Here is a 23,964-nt window from a genome sequence, read left to right as displayed (position 1 = left end):
AAATAAGAAAATAAATCAAATTGATTTTATTCAAATACATCATCCTAATCAAATTATATTGATAATATATATTTTTTATAAATTATTAAATCATTTATATCCGGATCCGGGTCTAATACGGGTCGGAATACTATATTCCGTATCCGACCCGTTTTTTTGTTTGAAAAAACGGATCCGGATCCGGATAACGGAATTAAATCCCTACCCATACCTGCAAAAATTTCAGGGATCCGATCCGGATCCGGGTGTAGACCCGACCCGTTGACCGGCCTAGGGTCACCCATCCTAGTACTACTGTCGCCCAAGCACGCTTAACTTCGAAGTTCTGATGGGATCCGGTGCATTAGTGCTGGTATGATCGCACTCGCCATGTTCCTTTCGCTTTATTCTTTTAAACTGCCACGTCCTGTGAAGCAGTTTGACTTTTCTGGACCCGAATTCATTCTAAGCGTCAGTTCATGAATTTCCTCTCATCCTTTTATTTGTTTACTTTTATATTTTTTTCTTGTTGCTTTGCACCTTTTTTTTCCCTCGTCGCACAACTCTCAATTATCCTGAAATTGATCCTTCACGCTTGCGCTTATACATTTGCGCCGACAACTTTGACCGACGATCCGGGCTTCGATCCAGCCGTACCGTTCCTGACTTGTCTCGCGCCTTCAGATTCGCCTTCATGCTTCGATAAGAAGCAAAATAAAAAGCAATCGTTCCGACGGAGCTAAATTACTACAGCATAAAGAACGAAGGGGAAATTTGGATTTCGAAACAAAAAAGGGAGGGGTGCAACACGAGGACTTCCCGGGGGGTCACCCATCCTAGTACTACTGTCGCCCAAGCACGCTTAACTTCGGAGTTCTGATGGGATCCGGTGCATTAGTGCTGGTATGATCGCACCCGCCATGTTCCTTTCGCTTTATTCTTTTAAACTGCCACGTCCTGTGAAGCAGTTTGGCTTTTCTGGACCCGAATTCATTCTAAGCGTCAGTTCATGAATTTCCTCTCATCCTTTTATTTATTTACTTTTATATTTTTTTCTTGTTGCTTTGCACCTTTTTTTTCCCTCGTCGCACAACTCTCAATTATCCTGAAAGTGATCCTTCACGCTTGCGCTTATACATTTGCGCCGACAACTTTGACCGACGATCCGGGCTTCGATCCAGCCGTACCGTTCCTGACTTGTCTCGCGCCTTCAGATCCGCCTTCATGCTTCGATAAAAAGCAAAATATAAAGCAATCGTTCCGACGGAGCTAAATTACTACAGCATAAAGAACGAAGGGGAAATTTGGATTTCGAAACAAAAAAGGGAGGGGTGCAACACGAGGATTTCCCAGGGGGTCACCTAGGGGTGTCAACGTGCCGGGTCCGGGCCGGAATTCATTATTCTGGACCCGGACCCGGATCCGACCCGTTTACCCGACGGGTCTTTTATTCGGTGTTCCGGATCCGGACCCGGCGAGTCTCGGATCCGGGTCGGGTCTACCCGAACAAATTTGCCAAAATTTATAATTTCTAACAAAAAAGAGAAAAAGATATATTTGTAAACTAATTTCTAACTAATGCAAAGAAAAAACCAAATAAGAAAATAAATCAAATTGATTTTACTCAAATACATCATCCTAATCAAATTATATTGATAATATATATTTTTTATAAATTATTAAATCATTTATATCCGGATCCGGGTCTAATACGGGTCGGAATACTATATTCCGTATCCGACCCGTTTTTTTGTTTGAAAAAACGGATCCGGATCCGGATAACGGAATTAAATCCCTACCCATACCCGCAAAAATTTCAGGGATCCGATCCGGATCCGGGTCTAGACCCGACCCGTTGACAGGCCTAGGGTCACCCATCCTAGTACTACTGTCGCCCAAGCACGCTTAACTTCGGAGTTCTGATGGGATCCGGTGCATTAGTGCTGGTATGATCGCACCCGCCATGTTCCTTTCGCTTTATTCTTTTAAACTGCCACGTCCTGTGAAGCAGTTTGGCTTTTCTGGACCCGAATTCATTCTAAGCGTCAGTTCATGAATTTCCTCTCATCCTTTTATTTATTTACTTTTATATTTTTTTCTTGTTGCTTTGCACCTTTTTTTTCCCTAGTCGCACAACTCTCAATTATCCTGAAAGTGATCCTTCACGCTTGCGCTTATACATTTGCGCCGACAACTTTGACCGACGATCCGGGCTTCGATCCAGCCGTACCGTTCCTGACTTGTCTCGCGCCTTCAGATCCGCCTTCATGCTTCGATGAGAAGCAAAATAAAACGCAATCGTTCCGACGGAGCTAAATTACTACAGCATAAAGAACGAAGGGGAAATTTGGATTTCGAAACAAAAAAGGGAGGGGTGCAACACGAGGATTTCCCAGGGGGTCACCTAGGGGTGTCAACGGGCCGGGTCCGGGCCGGAATTCATTATTCCGGATCCGACCGGTTTACCCGACGGGTCTTTTATTCTGTGTTCCGGATCCGGACCCGGCGAGTCTCGGATCCGGGTCGGGTCTACCCGAACAAATTTGCCAAAATTTATAATTTCTAACAAAAAAGAGAAAAAGATATATTTGTAAACAAATTTCTAGCTAATGCAAAGAAAAAACCAAATAAGAAAATAAATCAAATTGATTTTACTCAAATACATCATCCTAATCAAATTATATTGATAATATATATTTTTTATAAATTATTAAATCATTTATTTCCGGATCCGGGTCTAATACGGGTCGGAATACTATATTCCGTATCCGACCCGTTTTTTTGTTTGAAAAAACGGATCCGGATCCGGATAACGGAATTAAATCCCTACCCATACCCGCAAAAATTTCAGGGATCCGATCCGGATCCGGGTGTAGACCCGACCCGTTGACCGGCCTAGGGTCACCCATCCTAGTACTACTGTCGCCCAAGCACGCTTAACTTCGGAGTTCTGATGGGATCCGGTGCATTAGTGCTGGTATGATCGCACCCGCCATGTTCCTTTCGCTTTATTCTTTTAAACTGCCACGTCCTGTGAAGCAGTTTGGCTTTTCTGGACCCGAATTCATTCTAAGCGTCAGTTCATGAATTTCCTCTCATCCTTTTATTTATTTACTTTTATATTTTTTTCTTGTTGCTTTGCACCTTTTTTTTCTCTCGTCGCACAACTCTCAATTATCCTGAAAGTGATCCTTCACGCTTGCGCTTATACATTTGCGCCGACAACTTTGACCGACGATCCGGGCTTCGATCCAGCCGTACCGTTCCTGACTTGTCTCGCGCCTTCAGATCCGCCTTCATGCTTCGATAAAAAGCAAAATATAAAGCAATCGTTCCGACGGAGCTAAATTACTACAGCATAAAGAACGAAGGGGAAATTTGGATTTCGAAACAAAAAAGGGAGGGGTGCAACACGAGGATTTCCCAGGGGGTCACCTAGGGGTGTCAACGTGCCGGGTCCGGGCCGGAATTCATTATTCTGGACCCGGACCCGGATCCGACCCGTTTACCCGACGGGTCTTTTATTCGGTGTTCCGGATCCGGACCCGGCGAGTCTCGGATCCGGGTCGGGTCTACCCTAACAAATTTGCCAAAATTTATAATTTCTAACAAAAAAGAGAAAAAGATATATTTGTAAACTAATTTCTAACTAATGCAAAGAAAAAACCAAATAAGAAAATAAATCAAATTGATTTTACTCAAATACATCATCCTAATCAAATTATATTGATAATATATATTTTTTATAAATTATTAAATCATTTATATCCGGATGCGGGTCTAATACGGGTCGGAATACTATATTCCGTATCCGACCCGTTTTTTTGTTTGAAAAAACGGATCCGGATCCGGATAACGGAATTAAATCCCTACCCATACCCGCAAAAATTTTAGGGATCCGATCCGGATCCGGGTCTAGACCCGACCCGTTGACAGGCCTAGGGTCACCCATCCTAGTACTACTGTCGCCCAAGCACGCTTAACTTCGGAGTTCTGATGGGATCCGGTGCATTAGTGCTGGTATGATCGCACCCGCCATGTTCCTTTCGCTTTATTCTTTTAAACTGCCACGTCCTGTGAAGCAGTTTGGCTTTTCTGGACCCGAATTCATTCTAAGCGTCAGTTCATGAATTTCCTCTCATCCTTTTATTTATTTACTTTTATATTTTTTTCTTGTTGCTTTGCACCTTTTTTTCCCTCGTCGCACAACTCTCAATTATCCTGAAAGTGATCCTTCACGCTTGCGCTTATACATTTGCGCCGACAACTTTGACCGACGATCCGGGCTTCGATCCAGCCGTACCGTTCCTGACTTGTCTCGCGCCTTCAGATCCGCCTTCATGCTTCGATGAGAAGCAAAATAAAAAGCAATCGTTCCGACGGAGCTAAATTACAACAGCATAAAGAACGAAGGGGAAATTTGGATTTCGAAACAAAAAAGGGAGGGGTGCAACACGAGTATTTCCCAGGGGGTCACCTAGGGGTGTCAACGGGCCGGGTCCGGGCCGGAATTCATTATTCCGGACCCGGACCCGGATCCGACCCGTTTACCCGACGGGTCTTTTATTCTGTGTTCCGGATCCGGACCCGGCGAGTCTCGGATCCGGGTCGGGTCTACCCGAACAAATTTGCCAAAATTTATAATTTCTAACAAAAAGAGAAAAAGATATATTTGTAAACAAATTTCTAGCTAATGCAAAGAAAAAACCAAATAAGAAAATAAATCAAATTGATTTTACTCAAATACATCATCCTAATCAAATTATATTGATAATATATTTTTTTTATAAATTATTAAATCATTTATATCCGGATCCGGGTCTAATACGGGTCGGAATACTATATTCCGTATTCGACCCGTTTTTTTGTTTGAAAAAACGGATCCGGATCCGGTTAACGGAATTAAATCCGTATCCATACCCGCAAAAATTTCAGGGATCCGATCCGGATCCGGGTCTAGACCCGACCCGTTGACAGGCCTAGGGTCACCCATCCTAGTACTACTGTCGCCCAAGCACGCTTAACTTCGGAGTTCTGATGGGATCCGGTGCATTAGTGCTGGTATGATCGCACCCGCCATGTTCCTTTCGCTTTATTCTTTTAAACTGCCACGTCCTGTGAAGCAGTTTGGCTTTTCTGGACCCGAATTCATTCTAAGCGTCAGTTCATGAATTTCCTCTCATCCTTTTATTTATTTACTTTTATATTTTTTTCTTGTTGCTTTGCACCTTTTTTTTCCCTCGTCGCACAACTCTCAATTATCCTGAAAGTGATCCTTCACGCTTGCGCTTATACATTTGCGCCGACAACTTTGACCGACGATCCGGGCTTCGATCCAGCCGTACCGTTCCTGACTTGTCTCGCGCCTTCAGATCCGCCTTCATGCTTCGATGAGAAGCAAAATAAAAAGCAATCGTTCCGACGGAGCTAAATTACAACAGCATAAAGAACGAAGGGGAAATTTGGATTTCGAAACAAAAAAGGGAGGGGTGCAACACGAGTATTTCCCAGGGGGTCACCTAGGGGTGTCAACGGGCCGGGTCCGGGCCGGAATTCATTATTCCGGACCCGGACCCGGATCCGACCCGTTTACCCGACGGGTCTTTTATTCTGTGTTCCGGATCCGGACCCGGCGAGTCTCGGATCCGGGTCGGGTCTACCCGAACAAATTTGCCAAAATTTATAATTTCTAACAAAAAGAGAAAAAGATATATTTGTAAACAAATTTCTAGCTAATGCAAAGAAAAAACCAAATAAGAAAATAAATCAAATTGATTTTACTCAAATACATCATCCTAATCAAATTATATTGATAATATATTTTTTTTATAAATTATTAAATCATTTATATCCGGATCCGGGTCTAATACGGGTCGGAATACTATATTCCGTATTCGACCCGTTTTTTTGTTTGAAAAAACGGATCCGGATCCGGTTAACGGAATTAAATCCGTATCCATACCCGCAAAAATTTCAGGGATCCGATCCGGATCCGGGTCTAGACCCGACCCGTTGACAGGCCTAGGGTCACCCATCCTAGTACTACTGTCGCCCAAGCACGCTTAACTTCGGAGTTCTGATGGGATCCGGTGCATTAGTGCTGGTATGATCGCACCCGCCATGTTCCTTTCGCTTTATTCTTTTAAACTGCCACGTCCTGTGAAGCAGTTTGGCTTTTCTGGACCCGAATTCATTCTAAGCGTCAGTTCATGAATTTCCTCTCATCCTTTTATTTATTTACTTTTATATTTTTTTCTTGTTGCTTTGCACCTTTTTTTTCCCTCGTCGCACAACTCTCAATTATCCTGAAAGTGATCCTTCACGCTTGCGCTTATACATTTGCGCCGACAACTTTGACCGACGATCCGGGCTTCGATCCAGCCGTACCGTTCCTGACTTGTCTCGCGCCTTCAGATCCGCCTTCATGCTTCGATAAAAAGCAAAATATAAAGCAATCGTTCCGACGGAGCTAAATTACTACAGCATAAAGAACGAAGGGGAAATTTGGATTTCGAAACAAAAAAAGGAGGGGTGCAACACGAGGATTTCCCAGGGGGCCACCTAGGGGTGTCAACGTGCCGGGTCCGGGCCGGAATTCATTATTCTGGACCCGGACCCGGATCCGACCCGTTTACCCGACGGGTCTTTTATTCGGTGTTCCGGATCCGGACCCGGCGAGTCTCGGATCCGGGTCGGGTCTACCCGAACAAATTTGCCAAAATTTATAATTTCTAACAAAAAAGAGAAAAAGATATATTTGTAAACTAATTTCTAACTAATGCAAAGAAAAAACCAAATAAGAAAATAAATCAAATTGATTTTACTCAAATACATCATCCTAATCAAATTATATTGATAATATATATTTTTTATAAATTATTAAATCATTTATATCCGGATCCGGGTCTAATACGGGTCGGAATACTATATTCCGTATCCGACCCGTTTTTTTGTTTGAAAAAACGGATCCGGATCCGGATAACGGAATTAAATCCCTACCCATACCCGCAAAAATTTCAGGGATCCGATCCGGATCCGGGTCTAGACCCGACCCGTTGACAGGCCTAGGGTCACCCATCCTAGTACTACTGTCGCCCAAGCACGCTTAACTTCGGAGTTCTGATGGGATCCGGTGCATTAGTGCTGGTATGATCGCACCCGCCATGTTCCTTTCGCTTTATTCTTTTAAACTGCCACGTCCTGTGAAGCAGTTTGGCTTTTCTGGACCCGAATTCATTCTAAGCGTCAGTTCATGAATTTCCTCTCATCCTTTTATTTATTTACTTTTATATTTTTTTCTTGTTGCTTTGCACCTTTTTTTTCCCTCGTCGCACAACTCTCAATTATCCTGAAAGTGATCCTTCACGCTTGCGCTTATACATTTGCGCCGACAACTTTGACCGACGATCCGGGCTTCGATCCAGCCGTACCGTTCCTGACTTGTCTCGCGCCTTCAGATCCGCCTTCATGCTTCGATGAGAAGCAAAATAAAAAGCAATCGTTCCGACGGAGCTAAATTACTACAGCATAAAGAACGAAGGGGAAATTTGGATTTCGAAACAAAAAAGGGAGGGGTGCAACACGAGGATTTCCCAGGGGGTCACCTAGGGGTGTCAACGGGCCGGGTCCGGGCCGGAATTCATTATTCCGGATCCGACCGGTTTACCCGACGGGTCTTTTATTCTGTGTTCCGGATCCGGACCCGGCGAGTCTCGGATCCGGGTCGGGTCTACCCGAACAAATTTGCCAAAATTTATAATTTCTAACAAAAAAGAGAAAAAGATATATTTGTAAACAAATTTCTAGCTAATGCAAAGAAAAAACCAAATAAGAAAATAAATCAAATTGATTTTACTCAAATACATCATCCTAATCAAATTATATTGATAATATATATTTTTTATAAATTATTAAATCATTTATTTCCGGATCCGGGTCTAATACGGGTCGGAATACTATATTCCGTATCCGACCCGTTTTTTTGTTTGAAAAAACGGATCCGGATCCGGATAACGGAATTAAATCCCTACCCATACCCGCAAAAATTTCAGGGATCCGATCCGGATCCGGGTGTAGACCCGACCCGTTGACCGGCCTAGGGTCACCCATCCTAGTACTACTGTCGCCCAAGCACGCTTAACTTCGGAGTTCTGATGGGATCCGGTGCATTAGTGCTGGTATGATCGCACCCGCCATGTTCCTTTCGCTTTATTCTTTTAAACTGCCACGTCCTGTGAAGCAGTTTGGCTTTTCTGGACCCGAATTCATTCTAAGCGTCAGTTCATGAATTTCCTCTCATCCTTTTATTTATTTACTTTTATATTTTTTTCTTGTTGCTTTGCACCTTTTTTTTCCCTCGTCGCACAACTCTCAATTATCCTGAAAGTGATCCTTCACGCTTGCGCTTATACATTTGCGCCGACAACTTTGACCGACGATCCGGGCTTCGATCCAGCCGTACCGTTCCTGACTTGTCTCGCGCCTTCAGATCCGCGTTCATGCTTCGATAAAAAGCAAAATATAAAGCAATCGTTCCGACGGAGCTAAATTACTACAGCATAAAGAACGAAGGGGAAATTTGGATTTCGAAACAAAAAAGGGAGGGGTGCAACACGAGGATTTCCCAGGGGGTCACCTAGGGGTGTCAACGTGCCGGGTCCGGGCCGGAATTCATTATTCTGGACCCGGACCCGGATCCGACCCGTTTACCCGACGGGTCTTTTATTCGGTGTTCCGGATCCGGACCCGGCGAGTCTCGGATCCGGGTCGGGTCTACCCGAACAAATTTGCCAAAATTTATAATTTCTAACAAAAAAGAGAAAAAGATATATTTGTAAACTAATTTCTAACTAATGCAAAGAAAAAACCAAATAAGAAAATAAATCAAATTGATTTTACTCAAATACATCATCCTAATCAAATTATATTGATAATATATATTTTTTATAAATTATTAAATCATTTATATCCGGATGCGGGTCTAATACGGGTCGGAATACTATATTCCGTATCCGACCCGTTTTTTTGTTTGAAAAAACGGATCCGGATCCGGATAACGGAATTAAATCCCTACCCATACCCGCAAAAATTTTAGGGATCCGATCCGGATCCGGGTCTAGACCCGACCCGTTGACAGGCCTAGGGTCACCCATCCTAGTACTACTGTCGCCCAAGCACGCTTAACTTCGGAGTTCTGATGGGATCCGGTGCATTAGTGCTGGTATGATCGCACCCGCCATGTTCCTTTCGCTTTATTCTTTTAAACTGCCACGTCCTGTGAAGCAGTTTGGCTTTTCTGGACCCGAATTCATTCTAAGCGTCAGTTCATGAATTTCCTCTCATCCTTTTATTTATTTACTTTTATATTTTTTTCTTGTTGCTTTGCACCTTTTTTTTCCCTCGTCGCACAACTCTCAATTATCCTGAAAGTGATCCTTCACGCTTGCGCTTATACATTTGCGCCGACAACTTTGACCGACGATCCGGGCTTCGATCCAGCCGTACCGTTCCTGACTTGTCTCGCGCCTTCAGATCCGCCTTCATGCTTCGATGAGAAGCAAAATAAAAAGCAATCGTTCCGACGGAGCTAAATTACAACAGCATAAAGAACGAAGGGGAAATTTGGATTTCGAAACAAAAAAGGGAGGGGTGCAACACGAGTATTTCCCAGGGGGTCACCTAGGGGTGTCAACGGGCCGGGTCCGGGCCGGAATTCATTATTCCGGACCCGGACCCGGATCCGACCCGTTTACCCGACGGGTCTTTTATTCTGTGTTCCGGATCCGGACCCGGCGAGTCTCGGATCCGGGTCGGGTCTACCCGAACAAATTTGCCAAAATTTATAATTTCTAACAAAAAGAGAAAAAGATATATTTGTAAACAAATTTCTAGCTAATGCAAAGAAAAAACCAAATAAGAAAATAAATCAAATTGATTTTACTCAAATACATCATCCTAATCAAATTATATTGATAATATATTTTTTTTATAAATTATTAAATCATTTATATCCGGATCCGGGTCTAATACGGGTCGGAATACTATATTCCGTATTCGACCCGTTTTTTTGTTTGAAAAAACGGATCCGGATCCGGTTAACGGAATTAAATCCGTATCCATACCCGCAAAAATTTCAGGGATCCGATCCGGATCCGGGTCTAGACCCGACCCGTTGACAGGCCTAGGGTCACCCATCCTAGTACTACTGTCGCCCAAGCACGCTTAACTTCGGAGTTCTGATGGGATCCGGTGCATTAGTGCTGGTATGATCGCACCCGCCATGTTCCTTTCGCTTTATTCTTTTAAACTGCCACGTCCTGTGAAGCAGTTTGGCTTTTCTGGACCCGAATTCATTCTAAGCGTCAGTTCATGAATTTCCTCTCATCCTTTTATTTATTTACTTTTATATTTTTTTCTTGTTGCTTTGCACCTTTTTTTTCCCTCGTCGCACAACTCTCAATTATCCTGAAAGTGATCCTTCACGCTTGCGCTTATACATTTGCGCCGACAACTTTGACCGACGATCCGGGCTTCGATCCAGCCGTACCGTTCCTGACTTGTCTCGCGCCTTCAGATCCGCCTTCATGCTTCGATAAAAAGCAAAATATAAAGCAATCGTTCCGACGGAGCTAAATTACTACAGCATAAAGAACGAAGGGGAAATTTGGATTTCGAAACAAAAAAAGGAGGGGTGCAACACGAGGATTTCCCAGGGGGTCACCTAGGGGTGTCAACGTGCCGGGTCCGGGCCGGAATTCATTATTCTGGACCCGGACCCGGATCCGACCCGTTTACCCGACGGGTCTTTTATTCGGTGTTCCGGATCCGGACCCGGCGAGTCTCGGATCCGGGTCGGGTCTACCCGAACAAATTTGCCAAAATTTATAATTTCTAACAAAAAAGAGAAAAAGATATATTTGTAAACTAATTTCTAACTAATGCAAAGAAAAAACCAAATAAGAAAATAAATCAAATTGATTTTACTCAAATACATCATCCTAATCAAATTATATTGATAATATATATTTTTTATAAATTATTAAATCATTTATATCCGGATGCGGGTCTAATACGGGTCGGAATACTATATTCCGTATCCGACCCGTTTTTTTGTTTGAAAAAACGGATCCGGATCCGGATAACGGAATTAAATCCCTACCCATACCCGCAAAAATTTTAGGGATCCGATCCGGATCCGGGTCTAGACCCGACCCGTTGACAGGCCTAGGGTCACCCATCCTAGTACTACTGTCGCCCAAGCACGCTTAACTTCGGAGTTCTGATGGGATCCGGTGCATTAGTGCTGGTATGATCGCACCCGCCATGTTCCTTTCGCTTTATTCTTTTAAACTGCCACGTCCTGTGAAGCAGTTTGGCTTTTCTGGACCCGAATTCATTCTAAGCGTCAGTTCATGAATTTCCTCTCATCCTTTTATTTATTTACTTTTATATTTTTTTCTTGTTGCTTTGCACCTTTTTTTTCCCTAGTCGCACAACTCTCAATTATCCTGAAAGTGATCCTTCACGCTTGCGCTTATACATTTGCGCCGACAACTTTGACCGACGATCCGGGCTTCGATCCAGCCGTACCGTTCCTGACTTGTCTCGCGCCTTCAGATCCGCCTTCATGCTTCGATGAGAAGCAAAATAAAACGCAATCGTTCCGACGGAGCTAAATTACTACAGCATAAAGAACGAAGGGGAAATTTGGATTTCGAAACAAAAAAGGGAGGGGTGCAACACGAGGATTTCCCAGGGGGTCACCTAGGGGTGTCAACGGGCCGGGTCCGGGCCGGAATTCATTATTCCGGATCCGACCGGTTTACCCGACGGGTCTTTTATTCTGTGTTCCGGATCCGGACCCGGCGAGTCTCGGATCCGGGTCGGGTCTACCCGAACAAATTTGCCAAAATTTATAATTTCTAACAAAAAAGAGAAAAAGATATATTTGTAAACAAATTTCTAGCTAATGCAAAGAAAAAACCAAATAAGAAAATAAATCAAATTGATTTTACTCAAATACATCATCCTAATCAAATTATATTGATAATATATATTTTTTATAAATTATTAAATCATTTATTTCCGGATCCGGGTCTAATACGGGTCGGAATACTATATTCCGTATCCGACCCGTTTTTTTGTTTGAAAAAACGGATCCGGATCCGGATAACGGAATTAAATCCCTACCCATACCCGCAAAAATTTCAGGGATCCGATCCGGATCCGGGTGTAGACCCGACCCGTTGACCGGCCTAGGGTCACCCATCCTAGTACTACTGTCGCCCAAGCACGCTTAACTTCGGAGTTCTGATGGGATCCGGTGCATTAGTGCTGGTATGATCGCACCCGCCATGTTCCTTTCGCTTTATTCTTTTAAACTGCCACGTCCTGTGAAGCAGTTTGGCTTTTCTGGACCCGAATTCATTCTAAGCGTCAGTTCATGAATTTCCTCTCATCCTTTTATTTATTTACTTTTATATTTTTTTCTTGTTGCTTTGCACCTTTTTTTTCTCTCGTCGCACAACTCTCAATTATCCTGAAAGTGATCCTTCACGCTTGCGCTTATACATTTGCGCCGACAACTTTGACCGACGATCCGGGCTTCGATCCAGCCGTACCGTTCCTGACTTGTCTCGCGCCTTCAGATCCGCCTTCATGCTTCGATAAAAAGCAAAATATAAAGCAATCGTTCCGACGGAGCTAAATTACTACAGCATAAAGAACGAAGGGGAAATTTGGATTTCGAAACAAAAAAGGGAGGGGTGCAACACGAGGATTTCCCAGGGGGTCACCTAGGGGTGTCAACGTGCCGGGTCCGGGCCGGAATTCATTATTCTGGACCCGGACCCGGATCCGACCCGTTTACCCGACGGGTCTTTTATTCGGTGTTCCGGATCCGGACCCGGCGAGTCTCGGATCCGGGTCGGGTCTACCCGAACAAATTTGCCAAAATTTATAATTTCTAACAAAAAAGAGAAAAAGATATATTTGTAAACTAATTTCTAACTAATGCAAAGAAAAAACCAAATAAGAAAATAAATCAAATTGATTTTACTCAAATACATCATCCTAATCAAATTATATTGATAATATATATTTTTTATAAATTATTAAATCATTTATATCCGGATGCGGGTCTAATACGGGTCGGAATACTATATTCCGTATCCGACCCGTTTTTTTGTTTGAAAAAACGGATCCGGATCCGGATAACGGAATTAAATCCCTACCCATACCCGCAAAAATTTTAGGGATCCGATCCGGATCCGGGTCTAGACCCGACCCGTTGACAGGCCTAGGGTCACCCATCCTAGTACTACTGTCGCCCAAGCACGCTTAACTTCGGAGTTCTGATGGGATCCGGTGCATTAGTGCTGGTATGATCGCACCCGCCATGTTCCTTTCGCTTTATTCTTTTAAACTGCCACGTCCTGTGAAGCAGTTTGGCTTTTCTGGACCCGAATTCATTCTAAGCGTCAGTTCATGAATTTCCTCTCATCCTTTTATTTATTTACTTTTATATTTTTTTCTTGTTGCTTTGCACCTTTTTTTCCCTCGTCGCACAACTCTCAATTATCCTGAAAGTGATCCTTCACGCTTGCGCTTATACATTTGCGCCGACAACTTTGACCGACGATCCGGGCTTCGATCCAGCCGTACCGTTCCTGACTTGTCTCGCGCCTTCAGATCCGCCTTCATGCTTCGATGAGAAGCAAAATAAAAAGCAATCGTTCCGACGGAGCTAAATTACAACAGCATAAAGAACGAAGGGGAAATTTGGATTTCGAAACAAAAAAGGGAGGGGTGCAACACGAGTATTTCCCAGGGGGTCACCTAGGGGTGTCAACGGGCCGGGTCCGGGCCGGAATTCATTATTCCGGACCCGGACCCGGATCCGACCCGTTTACCCGACGGGTCTTTTATTCTGTGTTCCGGATCCGGACCCGGCGAGTCTCGGATCCGGGTCGGGTCTACCCGAACAAATTTGCCAAAATTTATAATTTCTAACAAAAAGAGAAAAAGATATATTTGTAAACAAATTTCTAGCTAATGCAAAGAAAAAACCAAATAAGAAAATAAATCAAATTGATTTTACTCAAATACATCATCCTAATCAAATTATATTGATAATATATTTTTTTTATAAATTATTAAATCATTTATATCCGGATCCGGGTCTAATACGGGTCGGAATACTATATTCCGTATTCGACCCGTTTTTTTGTTTGAAAAAACGGATCCGGATCCGGTTAACGGAATTAAATCCGTATCCATACCCGCAAAAATTTCAGGGATCCGATCCGGATCCGGGTCTAGACCCGACCCGTTGACAGGCCTAGGGTCACCCATCCTAGTACTACTGTCGCCCAAGCACGCTTAACTTCGGAGTTCTGATGGGATCCGGTGCATTAGTGCTGGTATGATCGCACCCGCCATGTTCCTTTCGCTTTATTCTTTTAAACTGCCACGTCCTGTGAAGCAGTTTGGCTTTTCTGGACCCGAATTCATTCTAAGCGTCAGTTCATGAATTTCCTCTCATCCTTTTATTTATTTACTTTTATATTTTTTTCTTGTTGCTTTGCACCTTTTTTTTCCCTCGTCGCACAACTCTCAATTATCCTGAAAGTGATCCTTCACGCTTGCGCTTATACATTTGCGCCGACAACTTTGACCGACGATCCGGGCTTCGATCCAGCCGTACCGTTCCTGACTTGTCTCGCGCCTTCAGATCCGCCTTCATGCTTCGATGAGAAGCAAAATAAAAAGCAATCGTTCCGACGGAGCTAAATTACAACAGCATAAAGAACGAAGGGGAAATTTGGATTTCGAAACAAAAAAGGGAGGGGTGCAACACGAGTATTTCCCAGGGGGTCACCTAGGGGTGTCAACGGGCCGGGTCCGGGCCGGAATTCATTATTCCGGACCCGGACCCGGATCCGACCCGTTTACCCGACGGGTCTTTTATTCTGTGTTCCGGATCCGGACCCGGCGAGTCTCGGATCCGGGTCGGGTCTACCCGAACAAATTTGCCAAAATTTATAATTTCTAACAAAAAGAGAAAAAGATATATTTGTAAACAAATTTCTAGCTAATGCAAAGAAAAAACCAAATAAGAAAATAAATCAAATTGATTTTACTCAAATACATCATCCTAATCAAATTATATTGATAATATATTTTTTTTATAAATTATTAAATCATTTATATCCGGATCCGGGTCTAATACGGGTCGGAATACTATATTCCGTATTCGACCCGTTTTTTTGTTTGAAAAAACGGATCCGGATCCGGTTAACGGAATTAAATCCGTATCCATACCCGCAAAAATTTCAGGGATCCGATCCGGATCCGGGTCTAGACCCGACCCGTTGACAGGCCTAGGGTCACCCATCCTAGTACTACTGTCGCCCAAGCACGCTTAACTTCGGAGTTCTGATGGGATCCGGTGCATTAGTGCTGGTATGATCGCACCCGCCATGTTCCTTTCGCTTTATTCTTTTAAACTGCCACGTCCTGTGAAGCAGTTTGGCTTTTCTGGACCCGAATTCATTCTAAGCGTCAGTTCATGAATTTCCTCTCATCCTTTTATTTATTTACTTTTATATTTTTTTCTTGTTGCTTTGCACCTTTTTTTTCCCTCGTCGCACAACTCTCAATTATCCTGAAAGTGATCCTTCACGCTTGCGCTTATACATTTGCGCCGACAACTTTGACCGACGATCCGGGCTTCGATCCAGCCGTACCGTTCCTGACTTGTCTCGCGCCTTCAGATCCGCCTTCATGCTTCGATAAAAAGCAAAATATAAAGCAATCGTTCCGACGGAGCTAAATTACTACAGCATAAAGAACGAAGGGGAAATTTGGATTTCGAAACAAAAAAAGGAGGGGTGCAACACGAGGATTTCCCAGGGGGTCACCTAGGGGTGTCAACGTGCCGGGTCCGGGCCGGAATTCATTATTCTGGACCCGGACCCGGATCCGACCCGTTTACCCGACGGGTCTTTTATTCGGTGTTCCGGATCCGGACCCGGCGAGTCTCGGATCCGGGTCGGGTCTACCCGAACAAATTTGCCAAAATTTATAATTTCTAACAAAAAAGAGAAAAAGATATATTTGTAAACTAATTTCTAACTAATGCAAAGAAAAAACCAAATAAGAAAATAAATCAAATTGATTTTACTCAAATACATCATCCTAATCAAATTATATTGATAATATATATTTTTTATAAATTATTAAATCATTTATATCCGGATCCGGGTCTAATACGGGTCGGAATACTATATTCCGTATCCGACCCGTTTTTTTGTTTGAAAAAACGGATCCGGATCCGGATAACGGAATTAAATCCCTACCCATACCCGCAAAAATTTCAGGGATCCGATCCGGATCCGGGTCTAGACCCGACCCGTTGACAGGCCTAGGGTCACCCATCCTAGTACTACTGTCGCCCAAGCACGCTTAACTTCGGAGTTCTGATGGGATCCGGTGCATTAGTGCTGGTATGATCGCACCCGCCATGTTCCTTTCGCTTTATTCTTTTAAACTGCCACGTCCTGTGAAGCAGTTTGGCTTTTCTGGACCCGAATTCATTCTAAGCGTCAGTTCATGAATTTCCTCTCATCCTTTTATTTATTTACTTTTATATTTTTTTCTTGTTGCTTTGCACCTTTTTTTTCCCTCGTCGCACAACTCTCAATTATCCTGAAAGTGATCCTTCACGCTTGCGCTTATACATTTGCGCCGACAACTTTGACCGACGATCCGGGCTTCGATCCAGCCGTACCGTTCCTGACTTGTCTCGCGCCTTCAGATCCGCCTTCATGCTTCGATGAGAAGCAAAATAAAAAGCAATCGTTCCGACGGAGCTAAATTACTACAGCATAAAGAACGAAGGGGAAATTTGGATTTCGAAACAAAAAAGGGAGGGGTGCAACACGAGGATTTCCCAGGGGGTCACCTAGGGGTGTCAACGGGCCGGGTCCGGGCCGGAATTCATTATTCCGGATCCGACCGGTTTACCCGACGGGTCTTTTATTCTGTGTTCCGGATCCGGACCCGGCGAGTCTCGGATCCGGGTCGGGTCTACCCGAACAAATTTGCCAAAATTTATAATTTCTAACAAAAAAGAGAAAAAGATATATTTGTAAACAAATTTCTAGCTAATGCAAAGAAAAAACCAAATAAGAAAATAAATCAAATTGATTTTACTCAAATACATCATCCTAATCAAATTATATTGATAATATATATTTTTTATAAATTATTAAATCATTTATTTCCGGATCCGGGTCTAATACGGGTCGGAATACTATATTCCGTATCCGACCCGTTTTTTTGTTTGAAAAAACGGATCCGGATCCGGATAACGGAATTAAATCCCTACCCATACCCGCAAAAATTTCAGGGATCCGATCCGGATCCGGGTGTAGACCCGACCCGTTGACCGGCCTAGGGTCACCCATCCTAGTACTACTGTCGCCCAAGCACGCTTAACTTCGGAGTTCTGATGGGATCCGGTGCATTAGTGCTGGTATGATCGCACCCGCCATGTTCCTTTCGCTTTATTCTTTTAAACTGCCACGTCCTGTGAAGCAGTTTGGCTTTTCTGGACCCGAATTCATTCTAAGCGTCAGTTCATGAATTTCCTCTCATCCTTTTATTTATTTACTTTTATATTTTTTTCTTGTTGCTTTGCACCTTTTTTTTCCCTCGTCGCACAACTCTCAATTATCCTGAAAGTGATCCTTCACGCTTGCGCTTATACATTTGCGCCGACAACTTTGACCGACGATCCGGGCTTCGATCCAGCCGTACCGTTCCTGACTTGTCTCGCGCCTTCAGATCCGCGTTCATGCTTCGATAAAAAGCAAAATATAAAGCAATCGTTCCGACGGAGCTAAATTACTACAGCATAAAGAACGAAGGGGAAATTTGGATTTCGAAACAAAAAAGGGAGGGGTGCAACACGAGGATTTCCCAGGGGGTCACCTAGGGGTGTCAACGTGCCGGGTCCGGGCCGGAATTCATTATTCTGGACCCGGACCCGGATCCGACCCGTTTACCCGACGGGTCTTTTATTCGGTGTTCCGGATCCGGACCCGGCGAGTCTCGGATCCGGGTCGGGTCTACCCGAACAAATTTGCCAAAATTTATAATTTCTAACAAAAAAGAGAAAAAGATATATTTGTAAACTAATTTCTAACTAATGCAAAGAAAAAACCAAATAAGAAAATAAATCAAATTGATTTTACTCAAATACATCATCCTAATCAAATTATATTGATAATATATATTTTTTATAAATTATTAAATCATTTATATCCGGATGCGGGTCTAATACGGGTCGGAATACTATATTCCGTATCCGACCCGTTTTTTTGTTTGAAAAAACGGATCCGGATCCGGATAACGGAATTAAATCCCTACCCATACCCGCAAAAATTTTAGGGATCCGATCCGGATCCGGGTCTAGACCCGACCCGTTGACAGGCCTAGGGTCACCCATCCTAGTACTACTGTCGCCCAAGCACGCTTAACTTCGGAGTTCTGATGGGATCCGGTGCATTAGTGCTGGTATGATCGCACCCGCCATGTTCCTTTCGCTTTATTCTTTTAAACTGCCACGTCCTGTGAAGCAGTTTGGCTTTTCTGGACCCGAATTCATTCTAAGCGTCAGTTCATGAATTTCCTCTCATCCTTTTATTTATTTACTTTTATATTTTTTTCTTGTTGCTTTGCACCTTTTTTTTCCCTCGTCGCACAACTCTCAATTATCCTGAAAGTGATCCTTCACGCTTGCGCTTATACATTTGCGCCGACAACTTTGACCGACGATCCGGGCTTCGATCCAGCCGTACCGTTCCTGACTTGTCTCGCGCCTTCAGATCCGCCTTCATGCTTCGATGAGAAGCAAAATAAAAAGCAATCGTTCCGACGGAGCTAAATTACTACAGCATAAAGAACGAAGGGGAAATTTGGATTTCGAAACAAAAAAGGGAGGGGTGCAACACGAGTATTTCCCAGGGGGTCACCTAGGGGTGTCAACGGGCCGGGTCCGGGCCGGAATTCATTATTCCGGACCCGGATCCGACCCGTTTACCCGACGGGTCTTTTATTCTGTGTTCCGGATCCGGACCCGGCGAGTCTCGGATCCGGGTCGGGTCTACCCGAACAAATTTGCCAAAATTTATAATTTCTAACAAAAAGAGAAAAAGATATATTTGTAAACAAATTTCTAGCTAATGCAAAGAAAAAACCAAATAAGAAAATAAATCAAATTGATTTTACTCAAATACATCATCCTAATCAAATTATATTGATAATATATTTTTTTTATAAATTATTAAATCATTTATATCCGGATCCGGGTCTAATACGGGTCGGAATACTATATTCCGTATTCGACCCGTTTTTTTGTTTGAAAAAACGGATCCGGATCCGGTTAACGGAATTAAATCCGTACCCATACCCGCAAAAATTTCAGGGATCCGATCCGGATCCGGGTCTAGACCCGACCCGTTGACAGGCCTAGGGTCACCCATCCTAGTACTACTGTCGCCCAAGCACGCTTAACTTCGGAGTTCTGATGGGATCCGGTGCATTAGTGCTGGTATGATCGCACCCGCCATGTTCCTTTCGCTTTATTCTTTTAAACTGCCACGTCCTGTGAAGCAGTTTGGCTTTTCTGGACCCGAATTCATTCTAAGCGTCAGTTCATGAATTTCCTCTCATCCTTTTATTTATTTACTTTTATATTTTTTTCTTGTTGCTTTGCACCTTTTTTTTCCCTCGTCGCACAACTCTCAATTATCCTGAAAGTGATCCTTCACGCTTGCGCTTATACATTTGCGCCGACAACTTTGACCGACGATCCGGGCTTCGATCCAGCCGTACCGTTCCTGACTTGTCTCGCGCCTTCAGATCCGCGTTCATGCTTCGATAAAAAGCAAAATATAAAGCAATCGTTCCGACGGAGCTAAATTACTACAGCATAAAGAACGAAGGGGAAATTTGGATTTCGAAACAAAAAAGGGAGGGGTGCAACACGAGGATTTCCCAGGGGGTCACCTAGGGGTGTCAACGTGCCGGGTCCGGGCCGGAATTCATTATTCTGGACCCGGACCCGGATCCGACCCGTTTACCCGACGGGTCTTTTATTCGGTGTTCCGGATCCGGACCCGGCGAGTCTCGGATCCGGGTCGGGTCTACCCGAACAAATTTGCCAAAATTTATAATTTCTAACAAAAAAGAGAAAAAGATATATTTGTAAACTAATTTCTAACTAATGCAAAGAAAAAACCAAATAAGAAAATAAATCAAATTGATTTTACTCAAATACATCATCCTAATCAAATTATATTGATAATATATATTTTTTATAAATTATTAAATCATTTATATCCGGATGCGGGTCTAATACGGGTCGGAATACTATATTCCGTATCCGACCCGTTTTTTTGTTTGAAAAAACGGATCCGGATCCGGATAACGGAATTAAATCCCTACCCATACCCGCAAAAATTTTAGGGATCCGATCCGGATCCGGGTCTAGACCCGACCCGTTGACAGGCCTAGGGTCACCCATCCTAGTACTACTGTCGCCCAAGCACGCTTAACTTCGGAGTTCTGATGGGATCCGGTGCATTAGTGCTGGTATGATCGCACCCGCCATGTTCCTTTCGCTTTATTCTTTTAAACTGCCACGTCCTGTGAAGCAGTTTGGCTTTTCTGGACCCGAATTCATTCTAAGCGTCAGTTCATGAATTTCCTCTCATCCTTTTATTTATTTACTTTTATATTTTTTTCTTGTTGCTTTGCACCTTTTTTTTCCCTCGTCGCACAACTCTCAATTATCCTGAAAGTGATCCTTCACGCTTGCGCTTATACATTTGCGCCGACAACTTTGACCGACGATCCGGGCTTCGATCCAGCCGTACCGTTCCTGACTTGTCTCGCGCCTTCAGATCCGCCTTCATGCTTCGATAAAAAGCAAAATATAAAGCAATCGTTCCGACGGAGCTAAATTACTACAGCATAAAGAACGAAGGGGAAATTTGGATTTCGAAACAAAAAAAGGAGGGGTGCAACACGAGGATTTCCCAGGGGGTCACCTAGGGGTGTCAACGTGCCGGGTCCGGGCCGGAATTCATTATTCTGGACCCGGACCCGGATCCGACCCGTTTACCCGACGGGTCTTTTATTCGGTGTTCCGGATCCGGACCCGGCGAGTCTCGGATCCGGGTCGGGTCTACCCGAACAAATTTGCCAAAATTTATAATTTCTAACAAAAAAGAGAAAAAGATATATTTGTAAACTAATTTCTAACTAATGCAAAGAAAAAACCAAATAAGAAAATAAATCAAATTGATTTTACTCAAATACATCATCCTAATCAAATTATATTGATAATATATATTTTTTATAAATTATTAAATCATTTATATCCGGATCCGGGTCTAATACGGGTCGGAATACTATATTCCGTATCCGACCCGTTTTTTTGTTTGAAAAAACGGATCCGGATCCGGATAACGGAATTAAATCCCTACCCATACCCGCAAAAATTTCAGGGATCCGATCCGGATCCGGGTCTAGACCCGACCCGTTGACAGGCCTAGGGTCACCCATCCTAGTACTACTGTCGCCCAAGCACGCTTAACTTCGGAGTTCTGATGGGATCCGGTGCATTAGTGCTGGTATGATCGCACCCGCCATGTTCCTTTCGCTTTATTCTTTTAAACTGCCACGTCCTGTGAAGCAGTTTGGCTTTTCTGGACCCGAATTCATTCTAAGCGTCAGTTCATGAATTTCCTCTCATCCTTTTATTTATTTACTTTTATATTTTTTTCTTGTTGCTTTGCACCTTTTTTTTCCCTCGTCGCACAACTCTCAATTATCCTGAAAGTGATCCTTCACGCTTGCGCTTATACATTTGCGCCGACAACTTTGACCGACGATCCGGGCTTCGATCCAGCCGTACCGTTCCTGACTTGTCTCGCGCCTTCAGATCCGCCTTCATGCTTCGATGAGAAGCAAAATAAAAAGCAATCGTTCCGACGGAGCTAAATTACTACAGCATAAAGAACGAAGGGGAAATTTGGATTTCGAAACAAAAAAGGGAGGGGTGCAACACGAGGATTTCCCAGGGGGTCACCTAGGGGTGTCAACGGGCCGGGTCCGGGCCGGAATTCATTATTCCGGATCCGACCGGTTTACCCGACGGGTCTTTTATTCTGTGTTCCGGATCCGGACCCGGCGAGTCTCGGATCCGGGTCGGGTCTACCCGAACAAATTTGCCAAAATTTATAATTTCTAACAAAAAAGAGAAAAAGATATATTTGTAAACAAATTTCTAGCTAATGCAAAGAAAAAACCAAATAAGAAAATAAATCAAATTGATTTTACTCAAATACATCATCCTAATCAAATTATATTGATAATATATATTTTTTATAAATTATTAAATCATTTATTTCCGGATCCGGGTCTAATACGGGTCGGAATACTATATTCCGTATCCGACCCGTTTTTTTGTTTGAAAAAACGGATCCGGATCCGGATAACGGAATTAAATCCCTACCCATACCCGCAAAAATTTCAGGGATCCGATCCGGATCCGGGTGTAGACCCGACCCGTTGACCGGCCTAGGGTCACCCATCCTAGTACTACTGTCGCCCAAGCACGCTTAACTTCGGAGTTCTGATGGGATCCGGTGCATTAGTGCTGGTATGATCGCACCCGCCATGTTCCTTTCGCTTTATTCTTTTAAACTGCCACGTCCTGTGAAGCAGTTTGGCTTTTCTGGACCCGAATTCATTCTAAGCGTCAGTTCATGAATTTCCTCTCATCCTTTTATTTATTTACTTTTATATTTTTTTCTTGTTGCTTTGCACCTTTTTTTTCCCTCGTCGCACAACTCTCAATTATCCTGAAAGTGATCCTTCACGCTTGCGCTTATACATTTGCGCCGACAACTTTGACCGACGATCCGGGCTTCGATCCAGCCGTACCGTTCCTGACTTGTCTCGCGCCTTCAGATCCGCGTTCATGCTTCGATAAAAAGCAAAATATAAAGCAATCGTTCCGACGGAGCTAAATTACTACAGCATAAAGAACGAAGGGGAAATTTGGATTTCGAAACAAAAAAGGGAGGGGTGCAACACGAGGATTTCCCAGGGGGTCACCTAGGGGTGTCAACGTGCCGGGTCCGGGCCGGAATTCATTATTCTGGACCCGGACCCGGATCCGACCCGTTTACCCGACGGGTCTTTTATTCGGTGTTCCGGATCCGGACCCGGCGAGTCTCGGATCCGGGTCGGGTCTACCCGAACAAATTTGCCAAAATTTATAATTTCTAACAAAAAAGAGAAAAAGATATATTTGTAAACTAATTTCTAACTAATGCAAAGAAAAAACCAAATAAGAAAATAAATCAAATTGATTTTACTCAAATACATCATCCTAATCAAATTATATTGATAATATATATTTTTTATAAATTATTAAATCATTTATATCCGGATGCGGGTCTAATACGGGTCGGAATACTATATTCCGTATCCGACCCGTTTTTTTGTTTGAAAAAACGGATCCGGATCCGGATAACGGAATTAAATCCCTACCCATACCCGCAAAAATTTTAGGGATCCGATCCGGATCCGGGTCTAGACCCGACCCGTTGACAGGCCTAGGGTCACCCATCCTAGTACTACTGTCGCCCAAGCACGCTTAACTTCGGAGTTCTGATGGGATCCGGTGCATTAGTGCTGGTATGATCGCACCCGCCATGTTCCTTTCGCTTTATTCTTTTAAACTGCCACGTCCTGTGAAGCAGTTTGGCTTTTCTGGACCCGAATTCATTCTAAGCGTCAGTTCATGAATTTCCTCTCATCCTTTTATTTATTTACTTTTATATTTTTTTCTTGTTGCTTTGCACCTTTTTTTTCCCTCGTCGCACAACTCTCAATTATCCTGAAAGT

At 43.5% G+C, this 23,964-nt stretch overlaps 1 non-coding gene and 23 pseudogenes across 1 annotated transcript; all 24 read right to left on the bottom strand.

Annotated features, from left to right (window-relative positions):
- Window positions 1–248: 248 nt before the first annotated feature.
- LOC140020543 (5S ribosomal RNA) lies at window positions 249–366 on the bottom strand (annotated as a pseudogene).
- Window positions 367–777: 411 nt separating this feature from the next.
- LOC140018041 (5S ribosomal RNA) lies at window positions 778–896 on the bottom strand. The gene has a single exon (XR_011824343.1). It is a non-coding gene; the product is annotated as a 5S ribosomal RNA (ribosomal RNA).
- Window positions 897–1,821: 925 nt separating this feature from the next.
- On the bottom strand, window positions 1,822–1,939 carry LOC140019096 (5S ribosomal RNA; annotated as a pseudogene).
- Window positions 1,940–2,852: 913 nt separating this feature from the next.
- On the bottom strand, window positions 2,853–2,970 carry LOC140018380 (5S ribosomal RNA; annotated as a pseudogene).
- Window positions 2,971–3,895: 925 nt separating this feature from the next.
- On the bottom strand, window positions 3,896–4,013 carry LOC140019095 (5S ribosomal RNA; annotated as a pseudogene).
- A 923-nt stretch (window positions 4,014–4,936) lies between these two features.
- On the bottom strand, window positions 4,937–5,054 carry LOC140019094 (5S ribosomal RNA; annotated as a pseudogene).
- A 924-nt stretch (window positions 5,055–5,978) lies between these two features.
- On the bottom strand, window positions 5,979–6,096 carry LOC140019093 (5S ribosomal RNA; annotated as a pseudogene).
- A 925-nt stretch (window positions 6,097–7,021) lies between these two features.
- LOC140019092 (5S ribosomal RNA) lies at window positions 7,022–7,139 on the bottom strand (annotated as a pseudogene).
- A 913-nt stretch (window positions 7,140–8,052) lies between these two features.
- Window positions 8,053–8,170, bottom strand: LOC140018378 (5S ribosomal RNA; annotated as a pseudogene).
- A 925-nt stretch (window positions 8,171–9,095) lies between these two features.
- LOC140019091 (5S ribosomal RNA) lies at window positions 9,096–9,213 on the bottom strand (annotated as a pseudogene).
- Window positions 9,214–10,137: 924 nt separating this feature from the next.
- On the bottom strand, window positions 10,138–10,255 carry LOC140019090 (5S ribosomal RNA; annotated as a pseudogene).
- Window positions 10,256–11,180: 925 nt separating this feature from the next.
- On the bottom strand, window positions 11,181–11,298 carry LOC140019089 (5S ribosomal RNA; annotated as a pseudogene).
- Window positions 11,299–12,211: 913 nt separating this feature from the next.
- On the bottom strand, window positions 12,212–12,329 carry LOC140018377 (5S ribosomal RNA; annotated as a pseudogene).
- A 925-nt stretch (window positions 12,330–13,254) lies between these two features.
- LOC140019088 (5S ribosomal RNA) lies at window positions 13,255–13,372 on the bottom strand (annotated as a pseudogene).
- Window positions 13,373–14,295: 923 nt separating this feature from the next.
- LOC140019086 (5S ribosomal RNA) lies at window positions 14,296–14,413 on the bottom strand (annotated as a pseudogene).
- A 924-nt stretch (window positions 14,414–15,337) lies between these two features.
- On the bottom strand, window positions 15,338–15,455 carry LOC140019085 (5S ribosomal RNA; annotated as a pseudogene).
- A 925-nt stretch (window positions 15,456–16,380) lies between these two features.
- On the bottom strand, window positions 16,381–16,498 carry LOC140019084 (5S ribosomal RNA; annotated as a pseudogene).
- A 913-nt stretch (window positions 16,499–17,411) lies between these two features.
- Window positions 17,412–17,529, bottom strand: LOC140018376 (5S ribosomal RNA; annotated as a pseudogene).
- Window positions 17,530–18,454: 925 nt separating this feature from the next.
- On the bottom strand, window positions 18,455–18,572 carry LOC140019083 (5S ribosomal RNA; annotated as a pseudogene).
- A 918-nt stretch (window positions 18,573–19,490) lies between these two features.
- On the bottom strand, window positions 19,491–19,608 carry LOC140019082 (5S ribosomal RNA; annotated as a pseudogene).
- A 925-nt stretch (window positions 19,609–20,533) lies between these two features.
- On the bottom strand, window positions 20,534–20,651 carry LOC140019081 (5S ribosomal RNA; annotated as a pseudogene).
- Window positions 20,652–21,576: 925 nt separating this feature from the next.
- Window positions 21,577–21,694, bottom strand: LOC140019080 (5S ribosomal RNA; annotated as a pseudogene).
- A 913-nt stretch (window positions 21,695–22,607) lies between these two features.
- Window positions 22,608–22,725, bottom strand: LOC140018375 (5S ribosomal RNA; annotated as a pseudogene).
- Window positions 22,726–23,650: 925 nt separating this feature from the next.
- LOC140019079 (5S ribosomal RNA) lies at window positions 23,651–23,768 on the bottom strand (annotated as a pseudogene).
- Between the last annotated feature and the right edge of the window lie 196 nt (window positions 23,769–23,964).

The sequence above is a fragment of the Coffea arabica genome, chromosome 11c, assembly GCF_036785885.1.
Source record: "Coffea arabica cultivar ET-39 chromosome 11c, Coffea Arabica ET-39 HiFi, whole genome shotgun sequence".
Taxonomy (NCBI): Eukaryota; Viridiplantae; Streptophyta; class Magnoliopsida; order Gentianales; family Rubiaceae; genus Coffea; species Coffea arabica.
This window is presented reverse-complemented; position numbering and strand designations above follow the sequence as displayed.